Source organism: Bos javanicus, chromosome 11, assembly GCF_032452875.1.
Source record: "Bos javanicus breed banteng chromosome 11, ARS-OSU_banteng_1.0, whole genome shotgun sequence".
In the NCBI taxonomy this organism is placed as follows: domain Eukaryota; kingdom Metazoa; phylum Chordata; class Mammalia; order Artiodactyla; family Bovidae; genus Bos; species Bos javanicus.
Window position 1 is genome coordinate 40,172,812 of NC_083878.1, and position 13,598 is coordinate 40,186,409.

Here is a 13,598-nt window from a genome sequence, read left to right on the forward strand (position 1 = left end):
AGTACATCAAGACTATATATTTTCACCATGCCTATTTAACATATACGCAGAGTACATCAGGCTGGATGAAGCACAGGCTGGTTTCACCATTGCCAGAAGAAATATCAATAAACTCAGATATTCAGAAGACATCACCCTTATGGCAGCAAGCAAAGAGGAACTAAACAGTCTATTGATGAAAGTGAAAAAGGAGAGTGAAAAAGCTGAGCTAAAACACAACATTCAAAAAACTAAGATCATGGCATCTGGTCCCATCACTTCATGGCAAATAGATGAGGAAACAATGGAAACAGTGGCAGACTATTTTCTTGGACTCCAAAATCACTGCAGATGGTGACTGCAGCCACAAAATTAAAAGACACTTGCTCCTTGGAAGAAAAGCTATGACAAACCTAGACAGCACATTAACAAGCAGGGACAATACTTTGCCAACAAAGGACTGTTTAGTCAAAGTTATGGTTTTTCCAGTAGTCATGTATGGGTGTGAGAACTGGATGGCAAAGAAGGCTGAGTGTTGAAGAATTGATGCTTTTGAACTGTGGTGTTGGAGAAGACTCTTGAGAGTCCCTTGGACTGAAAGGAGATTAAACCAGTCAATCCTAAAGGAAATCAATCCTGAATATTCATTTAAAGAATTGATGCTGAAGCTCCAATACTTTGGCCACCTGATGAGAAGAGCTGACTCATTAGAAAAGACCCTGATGCTGGGAAAGATTGAAGTCAGGAAGAGAAGGGGACAATAGAAGACAAGATGGTTGGATGGCATCACTGACTCAGTGGACATGAGTTTGACCAAGCTTTGTGAGATGGTGAAGAACAGGGAAGCCTACCATGCTGCAGTCCATGAGGTCTTAAAGAGTCACACACGACTAAGCAACTGAACAACTACAAGAATATAAATAAAAAAAATAAAACAGAATTTGGGATAATAAAATATGCTGTAGAGAAACTTCTAGTAAGGCTAGGACATGGCTGTCTAGGACTGCCTCCAACAAGGTGGTAAATCTGCCTAATACTAACCTATATCCTCTCCTCCATCTTGTATTTTATTAGTAAAGAAACTGACATTTCAGTCACCATCAGTCTTTTTTTTTTTTTCCTTCAATTTTTTTCAGAACTTGAACTGGGAGAAGCTTTTGAAGAATAGACGCTATAATAATAGGAAAGTGAGAAAGAAGAATCATTGAACTAATATGTGATTTAATTAGACAATTTTTGTTTTCTTCATTTTAAATTACCAATGTACACAGACTGGATAAAACACACTCTTTACTTCATGACCAGCGCCATCTACTCTCCTAAGTTATGTTATGCTTAATAAGGTACTAAATACCTACCTCTTCCCAGTCTCCGTTGCTGAATCCACTTGTTCCAGTCTAAGAACCACAAAGGCATGAATCTGTTCTATTCTTAATCTATATTCATTCATTATAGGTTCTCACCCAATTGACTGGCTTCAAAGAGATGCTAAGTATCTTGACCCTTACTTAAAACCCACACTCACATAACAAATGGCTACATGATACTTCAGTATAGCTAAGGAATATTTTCAACTTAACCTATCCATGATGGACTTCCAGATCTTTCTGCCCAATTCCACTCCACGTGTCTTGTGATGAAGCCTACATGAAGGGATGGATACACACGAAAGGGCCAATGGAGGAGAACCAAAACCCCGCCTTTAGTTCTTGGCCTTCACCAACCGTCAGACCTATGAGGGAGGCCTTCCAAAACCAAGCAGTCCCCTGCTCACTGCCCACTGACCACCTAAGCAGTCACTGAGCTCAGCCACCTCCCTGGAGCAGAGTCAAGACATCCCGGCCGCAACCTTCCCACACGGCCAACACACACAGCTGTGAGCAAATTAGCGGTAGTTATTTTAAGTCACTAAGGATTCTGAAACCTTTTGGAACAGCAATAAATACCTGATAGACTTGGAAACATAAGGTTTTCGGTGACTTCTCACCACAGTTAGAAGGAAATCCAAAGTCTGCACCACAACTTTAATTTCTAAGACCTAAACCTCATGGTCTCTGGCTCTCACAAAACCTCCTGCCACTCTCCACTGCCCACCAGAGTCCAGTCCTCAGGCCTCTGTGTGGTCCCACAAAAGAAGCAAGGCATCTTCTACCTCAGAGCTTGTATACAGTTCTTCTCCCTGGGGATTCTTTTCTGCTAAATATTAACTGATTTTACTTCAGCACCTCACCACTCTTTGTCAGTATATCATCTCCTCAGAGAGGACTTTCCTGATCACTCCATCTAAAACAAAAAACAAAAACATCCCAGACACCATGTCCTCTTACCCAGCTTTACTTTTCTTCATCAATATCCTCACTTGATATCATATAGATGATTCTATCTGAAACAGTATGTAACTATATGTAACTGCTGCTGCTGCTGCTAAGTCACTTCAGTCGTGTCCAACTCTGTGCGACCCCAGAGACGGCAGCCCACCAGGCTCCCCTGTCCCTGGGATTCTCCAGGCAAGAACACTGGAGTGGGTTGCCATTTCCTTCTCCAATGCATGAAAGTGAAAAGTGAAAGTGAAGTCGCTCAGTCGTGTCCGACTCCTAGCGACCCCATGGACTGCAGCCCACCAGGCTCCTCCGTCCACGGGATTTTCCAGGCAAGAGTACTGGAGTGGGGTGCCATTGCCTTCTCCAAACTATATATAACAAGCAACAGTAATTGCCTGTTGCATATTACTTATATCCCCAAGGGAATATTGGCTCAATAAGAGAGACAAATTGTTTACTCTTACTTTCCCAACACCTGAAACATGCTGTTGTGTTTGCTCAGTTGCTAACTTGTGTCTGACTCTTTGCAGCCCCATGGACTGTAGCCCCAGGCTCCTCTGTCCATGGGATTTTCCAGTAAGAATACTAGAGTGGGTTGTCATTTCCTCCTTCAAGGGATCTTCCTGACCCAAGGATCGAACACACATCTCCTGCATTGGCAGTGGATTCTTTACCACTGAGCCACTGACAAATGTTGGCTAACTGAATGAATGAATCGTGTGACTTGACAGGAACACAGGATAAGTAAAGGGCAGCAGTAGGAAATAGGCCTTCATAGGAAGGAAGATTGCAAGTGTCAACAGAAAAAAGGTGCTGGACATTGCTGGCACTCTGCCTACCTTCCTTGCAGTCCTGGACACTGATCCCCTGGCCTGTATGCTTTGCTTCTATTGGCTTGCACCCGAAATTTTTTCCTGAAGATGCCATGTGGGTTATGTTCAACACTTTGACTATACAGGCCAAAAGTCAGAAACGCTGGGAGTTTTTGTCTCTCCCAGGGTGACTCACTGCCAATGACTGACCAGAAATATAAAGCCAGCCCACCTCCTCAGCCTCAATGTGGAATAGACCTTGAGGTGTAATGTATACTTCAGAGCTCCTGTGAGATCCAGTGAGTGCTCAGATGTCATCTGAAGCATTCATAGATCTTCCCCTTCCCTGTCTAGATTCCTGCACCTCACTGCCAATTTCTCCAGGCAGCATCTCCACAGGTGATAACTCACACATGAAACCTCTTCCCACCGTCTGCTTCCAGGAAGCTCCATTGTATCTTCCCTTTATGAACAATGGAAAGTCATTTATGGTCTCTGCATAGGAACACAATAATAGTAAGTGTTTACTGGATGCTAAGTGCTTAGCCCTGTATTAAGAACTTTAAATGTTTTATATCTCTTTTAATCCTCACAACTTAATACTATCTCATTTTGGTATAACAAGTATTTGTATTTAATAAGTCTATTCAAGCAGCAGTATATAGGATTATTAACTGCAGGCCGTCTAGTCAAAGCTATGGTTTTTCCAGTGGTCATGTATGGATGTGCGAGTTGGAATATAAAGGAAGCTGAATGCCAAAGAATTGATGCTTTTGAACTGGTGTTGGAGAAGACCCTTGAGAGTCCCTTGGACAGCAAGGCAATCAAACTGGTCAATCCTAAAGGAAAACAATCCTGAATATTCATTGGAATGACTGATGCTGAAGCTGAAGCTCCAATATTTTGGCCACCTGATGTGATGAGCCAACTCATTAGAAAATATCTTGATGCTGGGAAAGATTGAAGGCAGGAAGGGAAGGGGACAACAGAGGATGAGATGGTTGGATGGCATCACTGAGTCAATGAACATGAGTCCGAGCAAGCTTTGTGAGATGGTGAAGGACAAGGAAGCCTGGGGGGCTGCAGTCCATGGGGTCGCAAAGAGTCGGACATGACTGAGTGACTGAACTGAACTGAACTGAAAGACACCAGAGAGGAGGCTTCTGCAGTAGTGCAGGCAAGAGATAACAAGGATTGGGATTTTGTCACCAGAAACAGAAACAGGAAGGCAGCCACCAGAAACTAAAGGAACATAATTTGGGATTGGCTCTGCCCACATGTAATGACTCCCTCAAATTTTCTTCCCCTTAGTTTTCTTAATTGTAAAGAAATGGGTTTGGGAAAAAGTTGTCTCAGAATTACTTCCCTTCAGGAAATCCAGGAAGACACTGGCATGAAGCCTTTAAAAGTGAACTGAAATTCCCCATGACTCCTCACAGCATGGCACAGAGGAAACAATGTGGGTGGTAGGCGGGTCACACTCAAGTGAAGATTCATATTCATGTATTTAGTTATTTTTTTTGGCTCACTGACTCTAGATAAATTAAGTCTGATGAGTTTCAGAGTACTTACTTGCAAAATGGGACTAACCATTACCTCACCTTACTTTACCTTACAGGTAAGGCTGAGAATTGTGAGAATTAAATACAAGGTGCCTAGTAATCCGAGTTTATTACTCTGCAACTTTATCTCATCTTCATTTCTTTAAATCTAATTTCCTCTAGCTCAAAATTTGTAATAAAAACCCTTATTATATTTTGATCTTTTGTTTTATTAACAGCATTAGAATACATTTCTTTCTCCAAATTTTATTGTAAAATAAAATGTATAAATTATATTATGGAGTTAAATAGGATATTTTTATGCTGGCCTGGAAGACACATTATCATTTTTAACACTGCATCTATATGCTAAAAATATACTGGTGAGATCAAAGATTCACAAATATATTTTCACAAAGGAAAATGCTACATGAAACAGTTTTCATGAGGTTGTGATGAAATGTTGTTCACCTTACACAAGTAAGGAAGAAATGGAAAAAGAACAAGAAGTAAAGGGAAGAGAATAAGAGAAAGCAAAGAGAATTCAAATAAGAGAATTACAATATTGAGTCTTCTAATTCTAGGATATAGTATACCTACTTACTAAGTCTTTAATTTCTCTCAGCAGTGTTTTGAGATTTTCAAGATAAAGAACTTGAAAATCTTACATTAGATTTATTTGTAAAGGCTTAATACTTGTAAAAGTTTAATACTGACTCAATGGACATGGATTTAAGCAAACTCCTGGAGACACTGGAAGACAGAGGAGCCTTGCATATTGCAGTTCATGGGGTTGCAAAGAATTAGACACAACTTAGCAACTGAACAAAAACAAAAATACTTTTATGCTATGCAAAACATATTTTTTAAAAATTAATTTTCTGACACTTGGTTAGTCTATAAAATGATCATAGATTTTTTATATTGACTTTGATTCTGGCAAACTTATTAAATTAACTGCAATAATTTGCATATTCTTTTGACTTTACATACACACAATCATGTTAGCTAAAATTACAGCCTTGTCTTTCTTTATAACTTTTATTTCTTTTTTGTCTTATTGCACTAAGATTCATCGTACAGTTAAATATCAATTATAATTGTGATTATAATTGCTCTGTGCCCAAACTTACTCTATGCCCAAAGTTTGGAAGAAAGGATTTAATATTTTACTATCAAGTATGATATAAACTTTTCAAAATTCAATACTGTTTCTCATATTAAATAAATTTCCTGGTTGAGACTTATTAAAAATATGAATGGTATTCAGTTCAGTTCAGTTACTCAGTTGTGTCCAACTCTTTGCGATCCCATGAATTGCAGCACGCCAGGCCTCCCTGTCCATCACCAACTCCCAGAGTCCACCCAAACCCATGTCCAGTGAGTCACTGATGCCATCCAACCATCTTATCCTCTGTCGTCCCCTTCTTCTCCTGCCCTCAACCTTTCCCAGCATCAGAGTCTTTTCAAACGAGTCAGCTCTTCGCATCAGGTGGCCAAAGTATTGGAGTTTCAGCTTCAGCATCAGTCCTTCCAATGCATATTCAGGACTGATTTCCTTTAGGATGAACTGGTTGGATCTGCTTGCTGTTCAAGGTACTCTCAAGAGTCTTCTCCAACACCACAGTTCAAAAGCATCAATTCTTCAGTGGTCAGCTTTCTTCACAGTCCAACTCTCACATCCATACATGACCACTGGAAAAACCATAGCCTTGACAAGACGGACCTCTGTTGGCAAAGTAATATCTCTGCTTTTTAATATGCTGTCTAGGTTGGTCATAACCTTCCCTCCAAGGAGTAAGCATCTTTTAATTTCATGGCTGCAATCACCATCTGCAGTGATTTTGGAGCCCCAAAAAATAAAGTCTGACACTTTTTCCCCATCTATTTCCCATGAAGTGATGGGACCAGATGCTATGATCTTAGTTTTCTGAATGTTGAGCTTTAAACCAACTGTTTCCCCCTCCTCTTTCACTTTCATCAAGAGGCTTTTTAGTTCCTCTTCACTTTCTGCCCTAAGGGTGGTGTCATTTGTATATCTGAGGTTATTGATATTTCTCCTGGCAATCTTGATTCCAGCTTGTGCTTCTTCCAGCCCAGCATTTTGCATGATGTACTTCACATATAAGTTAAATAAGCAGGGTGACAATATACAGTCCTCATATGCCTGTCCTCAAATTTCGTGGTATGTGTGGTAAGTCTACTTCTTCACTGAGCTTCTATTACTTAAAGTCAAACACAATAATGTCTAGCAGAGAATATATTTCCATAAAATTAATTCAAACTGGGCACAGAAAAAGTGATGCAGAGAAAATACATTAAAAAGTTATCAAGTCGTTATCCTTGGCTTACAAAAATACAGTTGATGCTTTTTCCTTTGAAATCATGATTGTTTAGAAATAAAGGGCTTCGCCTATCTCTTGGCCCAGCCACTTCATGCATGCACATTCTGACAGTGCTTTAGCCCAGGTCATAGGACCCTTTCCATCAACCCTCCATTCTCTGTCCTGGGAACTGGACAGTCAAAGTATTTCACTTGTGGGATGAACCTTTCATCAGGAAGGGAAGGAAGCCAGTTGACAATTCTCCCTTTTTTCCCCTAACGAATTGTCTTGAGACACAGTATGCATGGCTTCTGCTAGGACTTTGTTGCTGGATTAAGCAATCCATGTGCTTGGGAGTGGCCGACTGATAAGGCATCATCACCTTGTCTTTCCTTCTCCTTGTCTCATTGCCTTGCCCGTCATCCTGTTCCCTAGGACTAAATATACAAGCCATCTGTTTCAGTCCCTCCTTTCTGGGAAACCCAAGCTAAAATAATACCATTTCTGTATTCTGTGTTTGTAATCATTCACAGATAATACCAAGTCAAGTGATTATCTAGAAAATCTATTTTTTGCTATTTTCAAAAATTTCCCCAATATTTACATTATTTTAAATTTTAAACCTCTCTTCCCATGCTTTAAATTAGTCATGATGATCCAAAAAAATAAAATAAAATCACAACAATTTCTAATTCAAAGAATATACCTTTTAAAGTATGCAATCCCTGAACATTCCTTCAGGAAATATTTAGGTCATATTTTCATTTGAAAAGTCAAGATACACCAAAAACTTAAGTAATAGCATGCCTAGAAGTCTAAATGATTACAAAATTTACTTTATAACTTGCAAGATTAGACTTTCATTTGCCATTTTTTCATTTATCAATTAATATGCCAAATAGCATATTAGAAAGCAGAGACATCACTTTGGCAACAAAGGTCCTTACAGTCAAAGCTATAGTTTTTCTAGTAGTCATGTATGGATATGAGAGTTGGACCATAAAGAAGGTTGAGCGCTGAAGAATTGATGCTTTTTAACTATGGTGCTAGAGAAGACTCTTGAGAGTCCCTTGGACTGCAAGGAGATCAAAACAGTCAACCCTAAAGGAAATCAACCCTGAATATTCATTGGAAGGACTGATGCTGAATATGAAGCTCCAATACTTTGACCACCTGATTGAAAGAGCCAAGCCAACTCATTGGAAACAACCCTGAAGGGCAGAAGGCAAAGGATTGAGGGCACGAGGAGAAAGGAGCGACTGCAATTCATGGGGTCGCAAAGAGTTGGACACAACTGAGCGACTGATCTGATCTGATCTGATCACTGACTCAATGGACATGATTTTGAACAGCCTCTGAGAGACAGTGAAGCCTCCGAGAGACAGGGAAACCTGGTGTGCTGCAGTCCATTGGGTCCCAAGAAGTTGAATTCGAATGAGTGACTGAACAACAACATTTATCAATTGCATTATGAAATCTATGTGACAATCTACAAATGTTTAATACTCATCACATCCAATGAAGATATAATTTGTCTTTCAAATAAAAAATTTAGATATATTTTTGAATTCCTCTAATTGAAATCAAAATATATATAATAAAAATATTTGCATTAGGGTAATATATTTAAAAAATCATTTGTAGATGCATATATGGTAGGTTTTATTTGTAGACCTGCAAAAAAATAGGTTTAAAAATATACTTTAAAAACTGCACTCCTTAATGTTGAATTGGAAGAGTGACCCTCAGTTATGTGAGAGGTTTTCTGATGAGCAGTAACCAAAGCAGTAGATGATAGCAAATAATTTCACTAAAAGAGAGCCTTAGGGATATAAAATATAAAAGGTTGGTAGAAATGGGTATTCTGCCTCTAAATACGTCTCAATCATTTATTGAGTCGGAATTTCACCTGTATAATTTTTATTTTTAGTTAAAAATGTTATCTTATTAAGATTAAAATTTAAGCAGGGAGAATAATGCTTTAAATCATAACATTTATAAAAAACCACCATAAAATCAACAAGACTATTGGATATTTATTAAATGCATTTTATGTACCAAGACTGAATACTTTATATGTATTTACTCATTTCTCACAGCCCTGCAAAGCAGGAATAATTATTATTCCCCCTCTACACATGAAGAAAATAAGGTCAAGAATATTTAAGTAAATTGCCCCAAAGTCACATAATTAAGAAATAATGGAATTGAAATTTGAACTCAAGATGTCTGACTTTACGCTAAAAACTAGTAACATTATGAAAATACTGAATTGCTGAGTATATTCATTTCTTCCCAGTAGCAGTCGATGTGACAGGCTTCAGCTGTTTCTCAAAAGCCAGGGACATCATCTGGAGTATTTGAATGACAGTTTAATAGGAAGAGAATCCACATACCGTTCAGGCAATAAACAATACAGCTAGCTAAAGGACTTTTTATAATAGGGAGATTTGAACACTAGGCAGGTGGTTCTAAAGACAAGCAACTCATCTTGGTTTTCCAAGTAGACACATTTTAAGGCTACAGATTCATTCCAAAATATTTCTATTCCTCAAATGTTTTGTAAAACCTCTTTGGGAACTGCCTTTCAGACTAGTTTCTAAGTTGCAAAGATAAACTCATTAATATTCTTCTTTTCCTCTTAAACCAGAAGAACACTGTAAGTCCCCTACATACGAACCTTCAAGTTGAGAGCTTTCAAAGACGCAAATGTGTGTTCGCATGTCCAATCATGTATTAGTTCGTGAGTCTGACATATATTGCCACATGTGTGCATTTCTACAAGTGGTTGTGCTTTTGTGTACTTTATGGTATAATACTGTATAGAGTACAGTAATACAGTATTTTATTTCTTGCCTATTCACTAGATACCAGTGTGCCAGTTGATGTACTGTACTACTATGCTTTTCAAGGTACTGTACTATAAGATTAAAAATTTTTTTCTGTTTCTTTATGTATTATTTGTGTGAAAAGTGTTATAAGCCTATTACTATACAGTACTATATCGGAGAAGGCAATGGCAACCCACTCCAGTACTCTTGCCTGGAAAATCCCATGGACAGAGGAGCCTGGTGGGCTGCAGTCTATGGGGTTGCACAGAGTTGGACACAACTGAAGCAACTTAGCAGCAGCAGCAGCATACAGTACTATACAGCCTATTGTGTTAGACAAGTAGCTAGGCTAACTTTGTTGGATTTAACAAATGTGCTCTTAGAATGGAAATTGCTCGTATGTAGGAGACTTCAGTCAGTTCAGTTCAGTTCAGTCGCTCAGTCGTGTCCGACTCTGCGATCCCATGAATAGCAGCACGCCAGGCCTCCCTGTCCATCACCATCTCCCAGAGTCCACCCAAACTCACATCGAGTCTGTGATGCCATCCAGCCATATCATCCTCTGTCCCATTCTCCTCCGGCCCCCAATCCCTCCCAGCATCGGGGACTTTTCCAATAAGTCAACTCTTTGCATGAGGTGGCCAAAGTATTGGAGCTTGAGCTTTATTTTTTTTTCTATTTATTTTTTTTTAATTTTCTTTTTTTTTTTTTTTACTTTTAAACTTTACAATATTGTATTGGTTTTGCCAAATACCGAAATGAATCCACCACAGGTATACACGTGTTCCCCATTCTGAACCCTCCTCCCTCCTCCCTCCCCATACCATCCCTCTGGGTTGTCCCAGTGCACCAGCCCTAAGCATCCAGTATCGTGCATCGAACCTGGACTGGCGACTCGTTTCATACATGATATTATACATGTTTCAATGTCATTCTCACAAATCTTCCCACCGTCTCCCTCTCCCACAGAGTCCATAAGACTGTTCTATACTTCAGTGTCTCTTTTGCTGTCTTGTATACAGGGTTATTGTTACCATCTTTCTAAATTCCATATATATGCATTAGTATACTGTATTGGTGTTTTTCTTTCTGGCTTACTTCACTCTGTATAATAGGCTCCAGTTTCATCCACCTCATTAGAACTGATTCAAATGTATTAGAATCAGTCCTTCCAATGAACACCCAGGACTGATCTCCTTTAGGATGGATGGGTTGGATCTCTTGCAGTCCAAGGGACTCAAGAGTCTTCTCCAACACCACAGTTCAAAAGCATCAATTCTTCAGCACTCAGCTTTCTTCACAGTCCAACTCTCATATCCATACATGACCAGTGGAAAAACCATAGCCTTGACTAGATGGACCTTTGTTGGCAAAGTAATGTCTCTGCTTTTGAATATGCTATCTAGGTTGGTCATAACTTTCCTTCCAAGGAGTAAGCGTCTTTTAATTTCATGGCTGCAGTCACCATCTGCAGTGATTTTGGAGCCCCAAAAATAAAGTCACCCACTGTTTCCACTGTTTCCTCCATCTATTTCCCATGAAGTGATGGGACCAGATGCCATGATCTTCGTTTTCTGAATGCTGAGCTTTAAGCCAACTTTTTCCCTCTCCTCTTTCACTTTCATCAAGAGGCTTTTGAGTTCCTCTTCACTTTCTGCCATAAGGGTGGTGTCATCTGCATATCTGAGGTGATTGATATTTCTCCTGGCAATCTTGATTCAAGCCTGTGCTTCTTCAGCCCAGCATTTCTCATGCTGTACTCTGCATAGAAGTTAAATAACCAGGGTGACAATGTACAGCCTTGACGTACTCCTTTTCCTATTTGGAACCAGTCTGTTGTTCCATGTCCAGTTCTAACTGTTGATTCCTCACCTGCATATAGGTTTCTCAAGAGGCAGGTCAGGTGATCTGGTATTCCCATCTCTTTCAGAATTTTCCACAGTGTATTGTGATCCACACAGTCAAAGGCTTTGGCATAGTCAATAAAGCAGAAATAGATGTTTTTCTGGAACTCTCTTGCTTTTTCCATGATCCAGAGGATGTTGGCAATTTGATCTCTGGTTCCTCTAAAACCAGCTTGAACATCTGGAAGTTCACAGTTCATGTATTGCTGAAGCCTGGCTTGGAGAATTTTGAGCATTACTTTACTAGCGTGTGAGATGAGTGCAATTGTGTGGTAGTTTGATCATTCTTTGGCATTGCCTTTCTTTGGGATTGGAATGAAAACTGACCTTTTCCAGCCCTGTGGCCATTGCTGAGTTTTCCAAATTTGCTGGCATATTGAGTGCAGCACTTTCACACCATCATCTTTCAGGATGTGAAATAGCTCAACTGGAATTCTATCACCTCCATTATCTTTGTTTATAGTGATGCTTTCTAAGGCCCACTTGACTTCACATTCTAGGCTGTCTGTAGGAGACTTCCTGTATCACAAACCATCAATGTCTATCTAATCTGTAAGACTTCAACCCAAATTAAATTATGCTCTAGAGTTAAGATCTCACTACACTAACAATAATCAAAAGAATATATGAGAAGTCCTAGGAACTCCCAGAATATTTTAAGGAAGATCAGTCACTACTAAGGTGAAAGAAAAAATTATTATTTGAGATTCATAAGATACCTGAAGATATGTTTAACCATGCAAACTTTTTTTTTTTTGGTAGTCAAATCTTGATGACCATAGTGTGAGTCAAGTTTGATATCTTTTCAGTGCAGAGCTGAAAGACTGTGAGAAGTGAGGGCTGGAGGGAAGAACACAGCAGAGGTGTTTGGGAAGGTATGTTTAACCTGCTGCCCAGCATACTGAGGGTTATTTAGGAATTATCAAGTGGGTTCCATGATAATTTCCTCTCCTTGCTTGTTTCAAAAAGTGATTCATGGGCTGATATTTCAACCTGGTATGATTTACGTCACAGAAATATCTTCAGCCAACTAAGATGTCTCATGCAGATGCAGTGTTCATTAACAGTCTTCGGTCAACATAAAGAAATTTGGCCTACATTGTATTTAGCTGCTCTCTAAAGAGTAAAATTTTCTATACAGATTTTTATTCCTATATGTATTGGCCCCTTGCTCATTTCGTAAGCCCTGAATGGCAGGAATGCATCATCCCAAGGAAAGGCAGGGTGGGAAATGAAAGTAGAGCTGCCAAGGCAAAATACTTAAATTGTGTGATTGCTTCTCTATTCTTAACATAATAACTGTTTACTTAAGGAGATTATACTTCATCACAATGTCTACTTTAGTCAAAGCAGTTTATGCAACAATTCCCTACATTTTCCCATATTTCTCAGAATATACAGTTCCATATTATGGAAATTGCATTCAGAAAAGCAGTTTTGTACAAACTATTTCACTAGTCAATTGCTATCATCAACTACTGAAATAACAGTAACGTTAATCTTTTCCCTATACTGTATGTTATTTTCTAGCATTTTGTTTATATTAAAACATTTTAGAATACTTAAACACAACTATATATTGTGAGTTTTGGGAGTTGTTATTGGGTCATTAGTGATAAACATTCCTTAATTATCTACCCACCTTGAAGTCTGAAATGTAAAACTAACTCAGTCTTTTGAGTGTATTAAGGAGAAGATACCTCAACAGATTTAACACAGCTTAAAGCTTTGCCTTAAAAATGCTTGCAGCTTCTGCATCAGTAACAAATCTATTTTTCTTTTTTTCTGCATAATAGAAATTAAAATAAGCTCCTTTTCAAAACAAAAACTGAACACATATAAATCTGCTGTATACATTTCAGCTTTAGCCTTTGAGCTTTAACATT